The following is an 18,559-nucleotide window of genomic DNA, read 5'->3' on the forward strand; positions in this document are numbered from 1 at the left end:
CAGATTAAATGTCAAAAACTCATACGTGAGCGGCTGCGAATACCAGCTTTTGTCTTTAAATAGCTTAAGTTATTTAGTACGTATGTTAAATGTTAAATCCTGCAACTCCCCTCCTGTTAGTTAGAACTGAAGAAGCCTCTTGGATGAGAAGTGAAACGTCTTCAAGAAACTGAAACGCATCCAGTTGCCTACGATACAGCAGTTAGAAATACCATGACCTGGATGACTGAGAACCTTCAACATCTAGCTGTTCAAAAGTTATGAATTATTATGAGTGTTTGCTTTGTTCTATGAAAGTGTCACTGTAAATTATTACAGTGTATTTGTATCATAATATTTGATTATTAAATTTTGCTGTGCAAGGACAAATAAATTAGCTTGACCCTTGAACCACGACCCTGAAAATGAAGCTGCTAAACGAAATTCAGCCTTGATCTATTTCATTATTGACACCTGACCTTTTCCTACTGTGAAAAAATATCTTACATGGCAGAGATCATGTTGTGTGTGTGTGTGCGCGCACAGCTGCAAGTTTTGTGAACTGTAAAAGTGCACCTAGACCTTTACTACTTTAATAGATGTAGTTTTTTTAAAGATCACCAAAGGCCGATGAGACGCAAACAAAGTACTTTTCTTATCTTTATAATACAGACATAACATCAAATTTCCATTATATTAAAATACTTAAATATATATTTCCAGATACAGACATGTAGTGATTGGACGCTGTGTCAAAGCTACAGAAAGACTTAGTCTGGGATGGTAAAGATGGCTCACTACAGCTTTATGTAACTCCCTGTAATATATCTATATATGTCTTCCTTTAAAGGAATTAGGCTATTGTGCTGAAACATCTCCAGATCTCTCTTCTTTTAAAACAGGATTAGGAGAAATGGTTCATTTCCATATTGTGAAGGAAGAGGTTTTGCATATTTTGGGGGGACTAAAAAAGGTATACATATACACACCAGGGGGCGCTATAAGATAGCAAACGTTGTGCATGAGTTAAACAGTAAATAAAAATGAATGTTCTCTTCCTATTTCCTTATTGGAATAAAAACCATTCATGCAGGACTTTGGCATGAATGGTTAAACTGCTGCATATGGTGAAAACACATCTACCTGTGTGTGTTGATTTAATAAAATGCCATAAAGTAATTATTTGTAGTCTGTGTGTGTGTGTGTGTGAATACCTTTCTTGGACTTAACATATAAATGAAAAAATAAATGTTGTTGTCGAGTGAGCTGAGCTGTAGGTGTCTGAGGTAGGTGAGACAGTGAAGGCATCACCGCTGGAGGCTCGGAGCTGCTGGAGAGGCGACTTCTGGTGGACAGCCCACTCCTGCGTGTAGGCACAGAGGTCGCAGGGAAGAAACGCACCGCTTCATGTTGTTCTCACACAGCCTCCATGTAGCTTCACTCGACTCTTGTCACAAAGCCGCATGATTGAACGACAGGAGATTATGACAGAAAACACCTGGGCGCGGCACACTTTGGAGGAAAAGGTTTCGCTCTACGCATTTTTGCCTTTTGTATTTCCTTGCTGATTGTCGTGGACATTTTGGATTTTTTTTTTTTTTTTTTTTTTTAATGCCCTGTGTCATCAAGTCTTACCAATTAATGACTTTTTTTTTTTTTATTCGCGTGTGTTCGCCTTGAGTAACAGCTACTTTAAAGTCTGAAAAACAACTGGGGGACGACAACGTTGGACAACTTGAGGACGATGTGCGTACTGGGCCAGCTCCGAGTCGCTCTTTAAGTGGGCAACGTTAGCTAGCTGCTAGCACTAGCACACACACAAAAAAAAACCCTAAAACGAAGCTGTGAAGCTCGCTAATGCCCACTTCTTGAAATATCTTCTGGATATCGTCTCTCTGCTTATAACCTGGACACCGTTACACGACACGCAGACTCGACGGGGGATTTAGGTGAGTGTCTTTTGTTTGCGTCAAGTTTACGCTTCTTGTCTGCGGGGCCCCCCTCGTACAACATGCTAACATGAGAGCTAGCTTAACGTTTCAGCGCAGCGCAGCGTCCCATTCTGATGCTGTCCGACTTGAGTCTTGATTAATTCAGTCAATTTTATCGAGAAATTATAATGTTACACCCTCGTTTGTACTCTCGTTGTTTGGTAATGGCTGTGACTATACTCCTGTGGTAAAATGGTGGTTGGTTTCGGACGGTAACGGGAGATTTAAGCAGCTGTCTTGTCTGTATTTTCGGTGGGGTTCACATCAACAGCTGTACGTTACATGGCTGCCTCTCATCTATTCAGGGTCACCAGTATATCCAATGTGACGCAGAAGGGGTACATCTAAAAATGCCAGTCAACAACCTGTATGTGTGTGTGTTTTTTTAAGCTGATATCCTCAGTATAAGTCATTAACCTAACAGCTGCAGTCACATCTTTTGTTGCGGGGCACCTTCAGCCCTTCGACGGACCGAGAGGGATTAGTGAGCTGCTATACACTCAACATTATCGGCGTTTTCATTTTCTCACCACTTCACTAATCAGATTACCATCCCCACTTAACTCCAGTGTAATTTAATCCCGTTAAGATTTGAGATTTTGAGCTAATCTCCAGGTTTGATTTTTAGGGGTTTTTTTTCTCCCAGCAGGTCCATCTTTTGTTTTATTTTTCACAAATCATCTCTTTTTCTGGGAAATGCTGTCAAGAGAAGCAGCTCAGAGAAATAGGAGGAAGCCATGATAACATTCAGGTGAAAAGCTCTGTGTTGTTTTGGTTTTTTTCCTCTACCTGAATTACATCCGTTTATGCTTTGTGGGTTTTTTTTAACACACCAATGACAGCATGACACTGTGCTTGCAGCTGTAATCTTGCCCATCTCGAGGGAACTGCTATGAAGCTATAAACCAAAACATGCTCATCACTGTACAAACAGCTGAAGTGACCCTTGAAACTGACAGGATGGGAGTGCTTTATGTTGCCAAAGAAGAGGACACACGACATGTTAAAGGAAAAGGTCACCCACACATTAAAATTCAGTCATTATCTGCTCACCTCCATGTCGATGGAAAGTCGGGTTGAAGCTTCTCGTTCCACGAAACATTTCAGGCGCTTCGCAGTGAAATGGCGTTTCGGCGTTCTCCTAATCAACTTGAATAGATGGGGACTTGTTTTAAAAACAAGTGACAAAAACATTTAATGGCTCCACACAGCTCATCTGGCCCCGAGTTCCCAAATTGATTTGAGAAGACGTTATTTACACCCTTTTCAATGCCGAAATCTTTCCTGTTCATTAAAGCTGCTAAGCTAAAAGCTTCTCAAGTGGCTGCACAAGTTTGACCACGTGTTAAGGGTGTAAATATTGTCTTTTTTAAAATCAGTTTAGGATCTCGGGGCTTCTGGAGACTTGGATTACGCCAGACAAGCTGTATGCAGCCATTTTATGTTTTTATTTCTGTCAGGAGATTTGCTGTGTATATCCAGAAATGTTTTTTGGGGACTACGAAAACTTCACCTGACTTTCCATCAACATGAGGGTGAGAAGATAATGACTGAATTTTCATGTCTGGGTTATCCTACCCTCAAACATAGACTGTAAATACCGTAGGCATCTATGGCTATATAAATGTCCTCCATCCTGCCTGTTGAAATACAGAGAAGACCTCAGCTGCCTTCACACTCAACTGACTGGCATTGTCATGTTGTTAAACAGTAACTGATTAGCCTTCAAAGGCTGTCCTTGCTGTAATAAAACGTAAACAGAGACTAGGACATATCAGCTGCCACTTGTCATTGTTGTTGGCCCCGTGTCCAAGAGCTGGTGATCAGCTGTTTGTAGATTATTATCCAGTTATTCACAATAATATACACCGATGATTTCCTCAAACTGTAGAACAAACAGTTGTCCTATTCCTCAGCCCTTCCTTTCCACGTTGCAGTTTTTGGTTATTTGTTTAATGAAAAGTAAATATTGTCATGCAAGAGTGATCTTCAATACATACACTGCATAAATCAGTTTCACTGCAGTGGTATGTTTCCATGGAAGTGTTGAAGCCCTGTGTGTGTTAGCTGAACATTTAATTTTCCTCATTCCTCATATGATCATTTACAACAGACCTTATCTGCAAAAGATAAGGTTCGCTGCCCTGTTCTTTTCTCGCTCAAATGCCAAAGTAGTGTTTTTATAGATACACTTGCAAAACACTTGGTTGTGCCACTTGGATACCGAAAGAAAGCAAAGACTTGACAGTAGCTTTTTCAACAAAAGTGGCATGTTTCCTTATCTTCATTCTGCCTCAAAAAAAAAAAAAGTACTGTGGCTGCATAATGGTTAATCCAAGTCTATAATGCTTCCATTGTGCCCTTTTTTTCCCATATCTCTTTATCATACTTCGAGTTGGACAAATAAAACTCTTGAAGGATTAAGCTGAGGTCACTGAGGTTAAAACCTTTTTTTTAATTTCAAACAGGCCCAAATTGTTTTGTTCAGCAGTTATAAAACTCAGACATGTTTTCCTTTATGGCAATACCTTTAAAAGCCCAATGAAATGTTATCTTTACTTCCTTAAGGTGACGTAATTCCCGTTGAAAGGGAACACAGTGATTGATCATCCTGAATTGTGAACCAATGGGAAACACTGACTGTAGGTGTGTTTGTCTGATGACACGTTTATAAATGATTGAAAAGCTCGTTTTTTTCCATCTTCTTAGATATTCCTGCTCATGTGACCATATGAGCTCACATTTCCTCTCCCATCTTCAGCGAGTCGAGCCTCGAAGCAATTCAAAATTCTTTCTCTACACTCGTGAAAAAGAGAGAGAAATATGCCAGAGCAATGTGTAAACAATGAGGTTGTTGACGTGGACCGAACAACACGTGTTTAATGACTAAACACTCATGTGACATCGCTGACGAGTTGGAGGTGATGGTGTTGAGCAAACCTGTGAGGAAAAAGCTGTTGAGTTAGGAATTGAGCCAGTGTGTGCTGAGGCAGTAGTTCTCAGTATGAATGTGCCAAGTTGTTCGTAATACAGTACAGCTGGCAGGTGATTTTTTTTGATCCAAATTTCCTTCATGCCATTTTGTTTAAACTGTATCTTTAATAGGTTCACAAATATTGTCCTTACGTTGTGATCTTTCCATGTAGATAGATGTATTTAGATGATGCTCTTGAATAGATTTCCCATTTTTAGAGGTTTGATGTGTTTTTTGTTGTGAGACTTTTTGTTGTGGTTGCAGCCCTGCCCCCATCGCTCTTGTAGCAGGTGCATACAGAGCAAGCTGTTGCATGTGTTTATTTTACTTTCGATCAATGGGCTAACCTCAGTGTTTTCTATGCTAATGATCCTTCTAGAGTTGATTCCATCAGCTTAGTAAGCACTCATTTCCAGCCTCTCAGTTGTGAAGATTTGCTTCCTTTTTTGTCCTCTGTGATAAATAATTGTTTATTTTCTGGTTTTGTACTGTTAAAGATTAATCAATAGTGAAAATGCATCTCTAGAACAGTTTAATACAGATATTTATTAATGGGCTTTGTTTCAAATTTACACAAGGCCCCACTAAAACAAATTAATTCTCAGTATGTGGGAAGCAGTGCGTCATGAGGAAAGAAATTGGGGACATGTGCTCTCTGCTGGAAACTGTTACAAACTAGTCCAACTGGACCATGGTAATATTATCCTCATAACTTTTTAAGTGAGCTCCATTTAAACATGACTATCAGATGATGTTAGCTGGAGGACCACACACACACACACACACACACACAATCAATTTCAATTATTTATAGTTCTTCGCATCAGCAGCTTTCTTGTTGTCGATTAAAACATCTTTGGTGTTGTAATGGTCCTTAGAGACATTATCACCTTAGTGAGGAGGCTAAAGATAGAGTGTCCTGTGCCTACTGCCGTCATCCATGTAGTCACACATTTTTGCTTAACAAGTTACTGAGAGGAAGACAGAGCAAGCCCCTTCAATCAGTGTGTGTCACATCTATTCCAGTTTGGCCACATTAGACAGAGGGTAAATATCTTGTTGACTTTTCAGCTACTCTACATACAGCTTCAGTGTTTGAATTGGTGCGACATCTTTGTTTAAGCTATGCAGTGTCTACGCATGTACTCTGACTGGTTTCAGTAATGGTTTCTCTGTGTAGTGTTTGGCCGCTATGAAGTGCTTGTCCTATTCCTTAAAGCAGGTGAAAGCGGGCAGCAGAGTTCAAAACAAGGGATGATTTGATTATAGGCTGTGACTACAGTTTTGAAGTCGCAAGTGTGGTCATATGACCAAGCAAGGTCATGGGATTAGTCAGCCACCTGAGGAAGACCATTTGTGGTTAGACCATGTCATGCCGATGTCGAGTAAAGGAAGAACTGGGGACAAGATGGCAGTTTGCAGGTATTTATTTATGTTTTTATGAAGATAATTCTTGCAAAGCACCCACAGAGATTTTATTGATCATGTGCGTGCGCCTCTGGATGATGGCATGGGGTTAGGGGACTTTTTAGTGTCACAATACAGTCTTCATAAGGGTAGATCACTTGATCTGGAGCAGGCTATATTCAGACTAGGGATGTCCCAGCTGATATTTATAATTTATAGCAACGTTTCAGTCCCACTGACCTTATTTAGGCTATATAAAAAGCACCGACACATCTCTCTCTCCCAAATGTGTCTGCTTTTTAAAATATTAACTCTTCTGTAGGTGAAAAATGTCTACTCTTTGACGTGTGAATGATTTATGTGTATTTTTCAAAACACTTGTAGTAGGTGGATTTTATTTACAATCTGCGGCTTGTCTGTGGCTCCACAGCAATACTTAACTGCCACTTTGTTATTCATTATGATAAATCAGTCAAACATATAAGCCAGCGTTTATGGATTTTTTTTTTTCTTGGTCTGTTGCCCACTGGCTGAACAAATGGCTGGTAATGCACATTAGTAACTGTAGATGTCAATATTGAATGAATAGCCCATTAAGTGCAATGAAGGCCTTTCATGCTGTAGATGGATAGTCCGTAACAAGCTTTGTGAGTCTGTATTTTGACTCTGTGAAATGTGAATTTGCATAAATTTGACCTGCTGTTCTATCTGTTCTAATATACATCTGTGCGTTCAGTTTGTCCCCTATGACTTCGCTGCTTCTGTGACCCAGTTTGGAGAAAAATCTGTCTCTCCCTCTGACAGTCTTGCTGTCTGTCTGCAGATATGTTCATAAAGCCAAATCCTTCTTTAGTTTGGCTGATTAAGACACCACATAGGGGCATGTTCTGAACTGCTCCAATCTCCCCTACATAACACTTGTACAATTTGACATTTATGTAAAGGAATGTTTGCAATGGAAGAGGAAAAGAAGAGGAAAGAAAAGTCGCCTATGTAGACGTACACGCTGTAAGAAACGGTCTTTTGTAAGATCAGCTACAGCATCATATCTCTGCTATAAGCTGCCCACATACTGTAAAGCCTAACTGGTTTTATGTGCTGTAGGTTGGGCAGTGAGTTGTCTTCGGGCTGTCTACAAATGATAAGCGATAAGTCTGAACTCAACTCTGCATTTGGCTAGGGAGAGAGTGGAACAATACCTCATCACTAAGGCATGTATTTTATATAACGTAGAAACAAGACATGCATAATTCATGCTAAAGAAAAGTATAATATCCTAGTCGGTGTAGTATTCCCAACGTAAGGAAAAAGAGGGTAAGAAACGCACAACTCACTGAGGCAGTATTTATAATAAACTTAATATATATTATTGCATATATATTGTAGCTCATTTTTAGGCAAAATCTGGCCGTTAAATTGGGTTACTAATAAATTGCAGGGTGCTAGTTCAGTTATATGATTCATTATCATATTAAATATATATGGTGTTTCAAATACCATACACAGAAATTTGTTATGAGGTTTGGGACAGTGATCGGGCTCAGTGCAGCCTGGTTCATGCATATTCATGTTCATTTATATTCACTGCAGAAGAACAGGCAACCAAAAAATCTGTTTAAAACTATTGTGTACTGATTCTTGTGCGCTGGATGCTTTTTTTCCAAACATGATATTACTGTTATTGCTGTAAATACCTTATTCTGGCTCTATACATCAATGTCATTTCCACTTTTTAATCTGGATCTGTATGTTGCATGTTGCATTTATAGCTGGATTGGAAAAGCCAAAAACAGTTAACCAGTTTCATGAGGCAGGTTGCCCACGATTGATGTTCTAGTAGTCTGGAGGGATGAAGTTTCAGCCCTTCTACCCTTTATTCAAATTATCCTAAATTTACATCCAGTTTAGGCTGGTTGCAGCTCAAATATGTTTTCTATTGAGTCAGCTAAAACAAATAATTTAGGTGTTATTGCAGTTAAGAGTGCTTGAAAACTAGCTAGCAAGCAAGCAGAGGGGATGAAATGGCTAAAAGTAATGGATAAATGGTTAGACCGTCCATCTGTTTCCCCTCCATGCATTGCAGTATACATTTTTTCATGCTCGATAGTCAAATTATCATATACATCACCTCTATTTCCACCTCTCATCATCAAAACAAAAGACTCTCCTCCATTTTTGGCTCCAAGACTGACATTAGATTTCGAAAGTAGACTTTTTGTCTTGTTTTATGATCTTGTGGGTGCCATAATATTACTGTTGTCGCTTCAGGAGATTGTGGTTTGTTGTTGCCATGTGTGTCATGCCATCAGCGATGACACAGGCACAAGAATTACATTTACATCTGCTTACACACTACAGTATTACTAAATGGCTATCCACTGCGGTCTATGATGTATTTTACCACAGATGTGGACACATGCTCTGACTATGTCCAATTGTTCGCTGACTCACTGCATCCACAGCGTGTTTTGGGTGGAATCACACTTGTTTCAGAGCTGTTAATTTGTACAAGGATCACTTTAGTGCAAAACGTTAACAGTTCGCTTAGGCTGGCGGTTTAATTCAAATGATATAAAATCTGTTCTGTGTGCACAGGCAAAGTTGTGGGTTTTGGCCCATAAAGAAGCTCCATGACTGGCGTTTAATCGCGGAAGTGTGCAGTGATTTACACAGGCTGAACAGGCACAGGCTGGTCAGCAGCACCTTGTTCACTGACCCTAATACACCACCGCCTGCCTGTGATGCCATGTGACAGATTGCAGTTTTAGTAAAGCTCTGTGTTTACAACTGTTTACTACTGCTGCTAAAGAACTTACAAGTCTCTTCCCACCTTGATCCGCAAGTATCACCTTTCAGTGTTGATGTCATTCAACGAACACACCTTTTAACTGCAGTGAGTGAACTAGACTTAGTGTTTGTACACAGCATTGTGTTTGACAGCAGTCTGAGAACAAGCCAAATTAGATTTCTGTTTACAGTGTTCGACAGAGTCTATTAGCAGAGCAAAGGAACAAACTGGCCAGGCCAAGGAACAGAGAAACTGGTATTACTAATACACAATTAGGCCAGTAATGAAAATTAATGACATTATTACCATAGCAAACAAAGCAAACATCTCTATTACTTGGCTCCATCTCTGTGATTGATTGCATCAAGAGCAGAAATAAGCCCTGCTCTTTTTTACCAAGTTTGATTGAAAGACCAGTAAAAAAAAAAAAATGATTATACTGCTGGCTTATTTTATATCTTATGTCTTCATAAAGCTCTCCAGAACATACATATGAATGAGTTTTATCAGGAAGGTTTAAGGTTTTTATCGTTATTGATAAATGACAAGTTCAGGGTAGTATTGCTAAATTTCTGTGAAAAAAATAATATATATTTAAGCTACTGTTCACTCTTTGTTAGCCAGACATTTTCACCCCAGTGAATTAAAGTTCACAGAGAGATGTGGGATGCACACAGTCAGATTGCAGAATGAAAACATGAAATGGTTTTATTTATCAGCAACAATTTTTGTATTTTTCTAGATGCACAAGCACATAAATCTTGTCGTGCACAAGACTAAGTACTTCCTCATTGACAGAGCTCATGTAAACAAGTCACAGGTGATTTCCTTTCTGCTTTTGGTTTCACAGTATGGCTGCAGTGGTGATGGGGGCTGTGTGAATGAAAGGCAAATAGCTGCAAGAAGAGGCTGATGGTGTTGCTGCAATGTGCACCCCTCTCCCTCCCCCACCCCCTGTTTAAAAATTGACACTGCTATTGCTTTATTGCAGTGTGTGTCAGAGGGAACTTTTGTTTGGCAAGATTCAGTATCCCAAATAGATGAGATGAGGATAAAGGCGCCCAAGAGGAAGTGGAGCAGAAACTAATGAGTGTCAGTGCAGTCCAATGTGTTAGCAGCTGATTGGGAGAGCCTATGAATAAGTCAAAATTTCTCTTTCTCTCTCCTCCCCTCTTTTCTTTCCCTCCCTCTTTCCTGCTCTCTTTCTAAAGCTCTATTGTGCTCGATAAGGATAGCAGTGGGATGATCCTATCTGTTAGTGTGTCTCAGATTAGCTGGCAAGGCTAATGCTTTTCCAGACATGCAGAGACGATACCTTTTGTGTTGTGGTCTGACCTGAGGAGCAAGATTATGTCACAATTCAAGGCTGAGTCTTGTTCAAGTTCTTTACATTTTCTCTGTGTGTGTGTTGCACGGAGCATTTAGCTGTGCAGTCCTCGGTAGCAAAATGAAAACTGCTTGTGTTTCTCGCTGCGTTTCTTGTGTGTCCTCAGGCAGGAAGAGGCACATAAGAAGAGCCTGGCTATTTTAGTATATCATAAACTTAATAAATTCCACCACCAGTCAACCGCGTATAGGTTGTTACGGTATTTGCTGACAAATCATTTTTTTGTCGAACATACTGAACATTAGCTTCCACAGTTGCGAAGCCAACCCCTAACGAGCATAACTTTACATGATGAGAGAGGAAGAGGTTTCTTTGACCTAAATTTGACTGCTAATTATCATGCGCCATGGAACATATAAAAAAAGATCTTACAGGAGCTTAATCTAATCCCATTACGCGGTTCGGATTTTGGCAGTTTTCCATCATCACTCCCAAAGGATTAGAGGAATGGCCAATACCACAACAACAATATGTATTTTAAGAGGCTAGGGGTGTAACAGTGCACAGAATTCATGGTTCAGTATCTACCATGGTTTCAGTGTCATAGTTCTGTATGTAGAAAAAAGCATTTTTGTCATTTATTTTAAACATTTAAATATTGAACAGCAGCTCATAGGCCATAAATATTTAACAGTATATTTATTGTATGTGATATATAACAGTCCATGCACTCAGCTACTGTCATATTGCCATTAAAATGTCAGCAATGCTCCATGTTTGTCCTGTTTTATAACTCCTGAACAACAGCAGCTTATGTTTGTTTATAGAGGCAGCACAACAAACTCAAATATTCATGTAAAGGCACATTATAGCAGGGCTCAAACACTCCGTCCATGAGCTTAAATCCTGTATTCTCAACGGCCCAGTATGGTCGCGTATCCACAGGGATAAACACTCCTATAGCATTAGTTATTGCTTTGGTCTGATTCTGCACTGAGAGACTGCCTGAATGCAGTGAGGAGAAGGATCCTGTTTTACATTTCAATAATTGGAAATGTATGAGGGTTTTTTGTGTGTATTTTGTGTTTGTTCTTCTCGTATGTATATCTCAAAAAATCCTGTTAAGCAGAAACATCTCATGATGCAGTAAAATAGTTTGAATACCAGTTTTGTTAAAAAAGAAGAGGAAATGTTTCCTGTTCTTTGGCAGATATTAATGTTAAACAGATGAATATCTGTCTGTTTATCATTTACATGGGCAATACACAGCTCTGTTTTTTACTGATGGAGGGAACAGGGCAAGGGCAATGGGAAATGTATGGTAAGAGTTATAAATCTATATGAAGCAGATGAAGAACCGTTGATGTTTGTAGGGTTTGCTTTATGTTTGGTGCTTACGTTGTCTTTTGTACTTTTTTTCTTTAGATAAGCAAATTGTTGCTGTTGAATTTATCATCTGCCATCCACTGGCATCCAGGCGCTTGAGTCCTAAATGACAAGGTAAGTCAGCCAATTCACGTCAGGCTATTTCCTATTGCTATTTATTTCTTTTTTTTATTACCCAAGTAGCTCAGCCCTGCAGGTTACATGCTATTTAGTGGTATCAAACAGCCTGTTTGTATTGTTAGGTGCTGTTAGGTGCTGTTAGGTGATGCCTCACTTACATCAGCAACAATTGTGAATGTATTGTGCAGTTTGTGTTTTTGGATTTTGATTTACATTTCTATCTTTTGAAGCAAATGCGTCAGTATGAACAGTTTTGCTCTCACAGCAGTGGTGTATTTTCGTCAAATATTAGTCCAACGCTGACAAGAAACAACAAGTGTGCCCCACCCTGTTCCCCTGTAGGCCAAGATACATGATACACCTGCCAAACTAGCTTTGTGTGCAGTCAGCATCCTATTTCACCTTTTTATAAAGGTGAAAAAAAAAAAAAGAAGCTATTATGGCAGCATAGTTATTTCAGACCTCATTGACAATAGAATAATGTAGTTAAAAACTCCTGTTAGATGGAGACTTGATACAGAACAGCTGCAAGATAAACACAAAGATTCATATTTTCAACTAAATACTGCATAGACATCGCCACTCATTAGATTTAAGGAATGCTTTAGGGGAGAAATAATAAGTTTCACAAGTTTGAAAACTAAAGAGTTTGGATATAAAATGACCACAAATGAAGAGGAAATTATAAAACTTGAAAGAAAACTAGTTATCAAAGAGTCCTCTGAGCTACAGCATGAATTAACATTCTCAAACAAAGCCTGAGGAACCTTGAATACATTTTAAGTTGTCATTTTATTATCAAGGAGAAAAAGCAGGGAAAGCCCATGCATGGTGCATTAAGACCCTTCAAAATGAAAATGGCATATATGAAATTTACATTGCCAAAAGAGATATTTCATTGCATCCAAAAGAAAAAAATGATATGAGAATCTTGATGTATGTTTTCATTCTGAATGTTGTCAGTAACAAATGAAGAAAAAGATTTTAAGAAAAAGCTCCATCTTTAGATGTTATATGACCCACCCAAAATCGCATGATCAATTTGCAGCAGATTACGCTCTTCTTACATTTATTCATTATGGCGACTGTAAATGCTTGTCAAGACAAAGGTCAATAGGCTGCCTGAAGGCGTGCTTTTTGGATAAAAAGGACAAACTTGTTAAAAAGTCCCTTCAGGGTGCTGATTGTTCTTTCATGTTGTTGACATCAGCTTCATCTTTGATGCTCCAGAACCGCTTGGATGTAAATAAGATACTTATCATTATATGTTCAGATCAAAGATGAAGTGAAGACCTGTGTGAATTTGTTCACTTCCACAGTCACACACTCAGTCAAATCTACGCTGCCTGGGTTAGTACAATGTGGTCAAAACAGAAAATGCACTTTTAGACATCTAGACAGTCCCCCAAAAACCATTAAGACAGTTTGTCTCGAAGACACTATGGATGCACATGTCTTGTGACCCAAAAGTAAAGACTACAAGAGCAGATGACAGAAGACTTTGTTTCTTAGCCTTACTGACAGGAACAGGTTTGTCTTTCAATGCTGGAAGTTTAAAAGTGCAACATTTCCACATTTACTTGTTGGACCACTTTCCCGTAAATCACAGCTGCTCTGTTTGCATAACTTTCACACCGCTGCAGGCCTAGCATCAATCTACATTTGATACCTGGATCTAAACCAAGGTCAACACGCTAGTCTCTCACATGTCTATGATATGGATTACTTTTTCTCTTTTCCATAAACTAGTTAAAGGACTGATATATGTTCACAATTCATTCGCACATTAGCAATGGCTTTTTGCTGCGTTGAATACTGCACTTGAATTTGACAGCAATTTGCATAAGGTTGGAACTGATATCTCATTGGAAGTCCACTTTTCAACTACACGGGGCTAAAATCCTTTAAGCCTTGATTCATAGAAGATCAGTAGTTTGTTAAACCTTAAAGTTCCTGCATAACTGTTTTCACTGAACCACAGCTTTATCTTTCGAGGCCAGTCTGAAATTGTGCAGGACTGTTGAGCATTAGCACTGATGTTGCAATCAAGGTTTTTCTAATTAAGTTGAGATTCCATGTATTTTAAAATATGGGGTGAAAATGGGCTCCCAGAGAAGGGAAATTTTTGTGCAAACTTAGTGTTGCCAGCATTCATGCTACAGACTGATTTTTCATACTCCTTTTCCATAAACTAATTGAGTAGTAGTTCTCAAAGAGAATTAATCGGTAGAACAGCTGTGTCTAGTGATAGACGGTATCTACGGATTGAATGAACTGTCCTATGCATGTGATCGTATATCTAACTAGAACATCTAATTGATTATGCCATGCACACACTTTCAGCTGACGGTGCTTTTGGCTCTGAAGCAATTTTGCCATTATTAGACCAACAGAAGTTTCTTGATGATGTGATTACAGTTGTAGCTAACTATTGTTAAGTGACTTTAAACTGCAATGAGTGTTTTTTTTTTCTGGTCACTTGGGAGAAGTAGAAATGAGTGTACAGATTACCAGCTTTTAAGTTTAAATGTCAAACTTGTTGAGAAATAAATGCTTATTTGTACAGCCAGCAGTTGAGACTTGTTTCTGACGACCTGCTGGACATAATTCACTCAATTTTAGCTCTGTTATTGGTCTCACCAAGTCCTGAGGGAAATATCTGGCTCTTTAGCTACTAAATGCTCTGCTTTGTTCACTAACTAGTTGCTGTGTGTCTATCTGCTGTGATGAGCAGGTACGGTTTAAGCTGGGCAGCTAAATAGTAGACTGAAACTCACTATAAAGCACTATAGAGACTTGGGGAACAGCAGATTCATGTAATAATTATCTGTTGGTGAGTCACTAAGAGTGACCCCTTTTCATATTGTTTGATTGTAACTTGATCCATTGATCATAGCCACCTCAAAGAAAACTAGCTTTTGTTTCATGGATATATTGATATTCCACAATTGACATACATCTTTCAGGTGGCAATTAATATTCATTATTGTTAAGAATATACATTTAACCTCTTCTTTGTTCTTTGCACAGCTTCTGTTTAATATGTTTATTCATCACCTAATTACATGACTTTTTGGGCTGTTCTCTGTGAGGTTATGCTTGAGAATGGGAGAGACTGGATGCCATTTTTTTGACCCATTTTTCCATTTGACTTTTCATTGTTAACTTTTTTAAAACAGTATTTAATGAGCAGACTTTGTGACTTTAACAAGGCATTATGGGGTTGTTCTCCATTTCCATATTCTCCAGTAAGCTAACAAGGAAAATGCGGCAGTTGTCTGCATGGATACATGCCTCTGACCTGAATGTGTCTGACCTGGTTATTGAGACTTGGCACACTGCATCTCGCTCCCTCTGTCTTTCTCGCTCACATGGAGAAACGGACAAGCAACTGTTTCTGATTTGTAGCCCTAAATTTCTGTTAACTGTTGGAAGCCTTATCATTCAAACATTGCCTTAGAAGAAGTTCTTAAAAACCTTGCTCAGTTATATCAATGTCCATTTATAATTTAAAATATAGTGAATATATTTGAGAAGATTAATTACGTCAGAAAGCAAAAGTAAGATATTTACCTTCACTGTGAGCTGTGTGCATTTTATATTTTTATGTCTGGCTTGCTTATTGTCTATCCATTCCTCTGCTTTTTCCATTCTTGACCATCTGTGTGAGTAGCCTAGATCAAGAGCAGATACCCTCCAGCTCCTCTCGAGCTCTGTGAGTTGGAAACGAGACAAGCAACATTGGTCTGCAGCACTTGAACTCACTGTAAATTCTCATCAGCGCACTTATTTCACTGTAAAAACTAATCGGCATGCTTCTCTCCCATGTCGTGGTTCAAAATAAATTGTTTTGGTAAATAAGGTTACTTTGTATATAAAAAGTGTCACATGGGAGTGTGATTTTAGTGGGGAATGGATGAGGTTCTGAATGCAGAGTCAATGCCAAGCACAATGAACCCTAAAGCCTTTTGTATACTGCTATTTATGTGGCTGTCACATGCTGCACCATAGCAAAATGGTTTGGAAATAATCCATTTTAGATGAAATCTGAGAAACATTGTGCTGAGATAATACAGCCTCACTCACATCTTTGCAGTAATGGCACTCTATAATATTTTATGTGATATCCATAGAGAGAGAAGTGTCAGTCTGTAAATGTTATGGCTGGAAGGTTATATTCAGGATTTGGACAAAAAGAGCAACATATAGAAGATTATATGCAATTTTTAATCAATAGAAACATTTCAAAGGCAATGGTGGACGTGCAAAATGTCACCATATTAACAGCAGGCTGTTTATTTGTGCTGTATCATAGTGTACTCAGTCATAATACTGTGCATCATGCCAGGAAGGCAATCCATTGTTTTCGCAGGTTGCAAGGAGGTGTTATTGGCAGGTGCTGTACCATTGGTGCAGTGGGTTATGAAGAAACCTTTAATTGGATCAGTTAAACCAACCAATACTGCTCTACTGTTGCTGAGTGATTTGAAAGTATTATTGATGCACCATATGGATTTTTTTCAGCTGATACCGATAACCAGCCTTCAGTGATAAGATAACCGATAATTTCACATTTTTGTGTTTGAAAAAGAAGTTCCTGACCTTTTAGTTAGAATATCACCAATACAGATAAATAGCCAAATTTATGTTAACGTGACAGAAAGCCCTCATCTTACTGCCTTTCTAGAGTATTTTATATTTAAACATTATGTGCAAATCTACTGTAGTAAAGACCCTGAGCACTATGATATAGTCTCTACTTCAGCATCCCTAAAGTTAGTGTGACATTGTTAATAAGAGTTAATGTCTTTGTTCAGGTCTCCTCTCTGCAGAAATGAATCTCAGGGGTTCATATTTAACTGGAACTCATATTTAATTAAGAAGTTAGCAGCGGAGGGGATTTTTGAGCAGACTGCTATTTATAACTAACAGGGCTCTCTCCTTCCTCACCCTGGTTAGGTCTTAATGAGGTAGAAACTGCTCCCTGAAAAACTGCATGAACAGCATCAGACCTAAATGTATAGGTTTTCTAACATATTGCAGACATGTAGTTAAAGCTCCAAGCCTTTTTAGCTTCTCAAAGATAGTTATTTTAACGAGTCCGTTAATCAATTTTCTACGCTTTTACGGGAAAGGGGGAAGTTCAGGAATCACCATCCAAATGATTTAAAATGAAAGTTGGCCAGTTCACATGATGCAACATTTATGCAAACAGTTATGCAAACAATTCTAGCAGGTCAGCAGTAGACCTGGTCCTCCTGTTGCAGCCTTTTGCCTATCACATTTTGTTTTCTAAATAGATGACTCTGTTGTGGGTTTGTAGCACTTTTTTTGTTCATAAAGACCTCTCAAATATTGGGACTACTGTAGAAATGGGACATCAAGCGATTATAAGAGAAGGGAGGAAGAAAAAGGCATTTGTGTAGAACAAGGAGGGAAAGGAGTAAGAATGATGAGCAGGGTGCTTTGCTAAAGAAGACAGCCAGCTCACAGTTGATAAAGCAGCTAGTTCATTCGATAAGGCAGCTCAGCACTCTTTCATGCACCGAAGTCAAATATCTGCTCCGCCTTGTCAATAAGCAAGTGTTCCCTCTGTTTCTTATGGAATACTAAGCAGGTGAAAGTATTCAGTTAGCCCTTACAGAACATACATTTCCCCATGCTGCACACATTTAGTGGAAATCAACTTTTCTCACAAAGCATTTGAACTGTGATCAATAAATTCTAGTAAAACTGGGTTTTAAAAGAAACTTTGCTCATTGGTTTTCTCACTTTATTAGCCTATGCGACCTCAAAAGGACACACATTTGCAAAAAATCACCACGTCCAAAGCTATCATGCTTTCTGAGATAAAAGTGCACGGTTTTGTCTTTGCATTAACTATGAAATTGATGGCTGACGTCAATTGACGGCTGTGGTGAGCTCGTCTCACAGGATACCCTGTTGCACATCTCAGCAGAATTGTCGTCAGCGTTTATGTCGCCAGGAAGTGGCTTTGTAGAGACACAACAAGGTAGTGCATAAAAGGTTGTGGTTGTAGTTCTTATCATGGAACTTAGTATATACACTATTTGACCTGTAAATGGAACATTACCTTTCTAAGCCATGCTTTGTTCAATAGCCAGATTGACATTTAGATCATTGATGAAAGTTCTTGTTGTATTGTAGCTGTTGACTGGACGTATTTTGTGATACATTTGTGTTGTTGGCAGATAATTTTGAGAAAAATATGGCAACTTGTATCCTGATTCACACCTAGTATATCACTAAAAAAAGGTTGATTACTAAAATGACCTTTTCTGTGGTTCTTGGTGAAAGATAATTAGTCTCTCTTGCTCTACGGTCATGTGTAGGTCATATAATTATTTCACTACAGTGGGATTATAATGTTCAAGAGAGCACACATATAGAGATGATGCAGAAAGTGTTGTTTCATTTCCTTTTACTTCTGTTTACTCCATGTGTTTGTTTTTGTGAGTATTCTGCTAGATCACTGCGTGATGTGCGTTACATGAGATTGGTATGAAAGTGGCCAAAACAGATATTGCCGGATGAAGTACAGGGACGTTCATTCAGTAGAACTCACA

At 38.8% G+C, this 18,559-nt stretch overlaps 1 protein-coding gene across 5 annotated transcripts in view; it reads left to right on the forward strand.

Annotated features, from left to right (window-relative positions):
* The first annotated feature begins 1,385 nt into the window (after positions 1 to 1,385).
* Positions 1,386 to 18,559, forward strand: part of erbin (erbb2 interacting protein) — a 57,613-nt gene continuing 40,439 nt past the window's right edge. For 4 of the 5 annotated variants that reach the window (XM_073477627.1, XM_073477631.1, XM_073477629.1 and 1 more), the window contains exons 1-2: positions 1,386 to 1,928; positions 11,892 to 11,966. The gene's annotated coding sequence lies outside the window, so the exon portion shown is untranslated. The remainder of the gene's footprint in view (positions 1,929 to 11,891; positions 11,967 to 18,559) is intronic. The other variant, XM_073477628.1, reaches the window with a different exon arrangement.

This window comes from Pagrus major, chromosome 12 (genome assembly GCF_040436345.1).
Source record: "Pagrus major chromosome 12, Pma_NU_1.0".
NCBI lineage: Eukaryota > Metazoa > Chordata > Actinopteri > Spariformes > Sparidae > Pagrus > Pagrus major.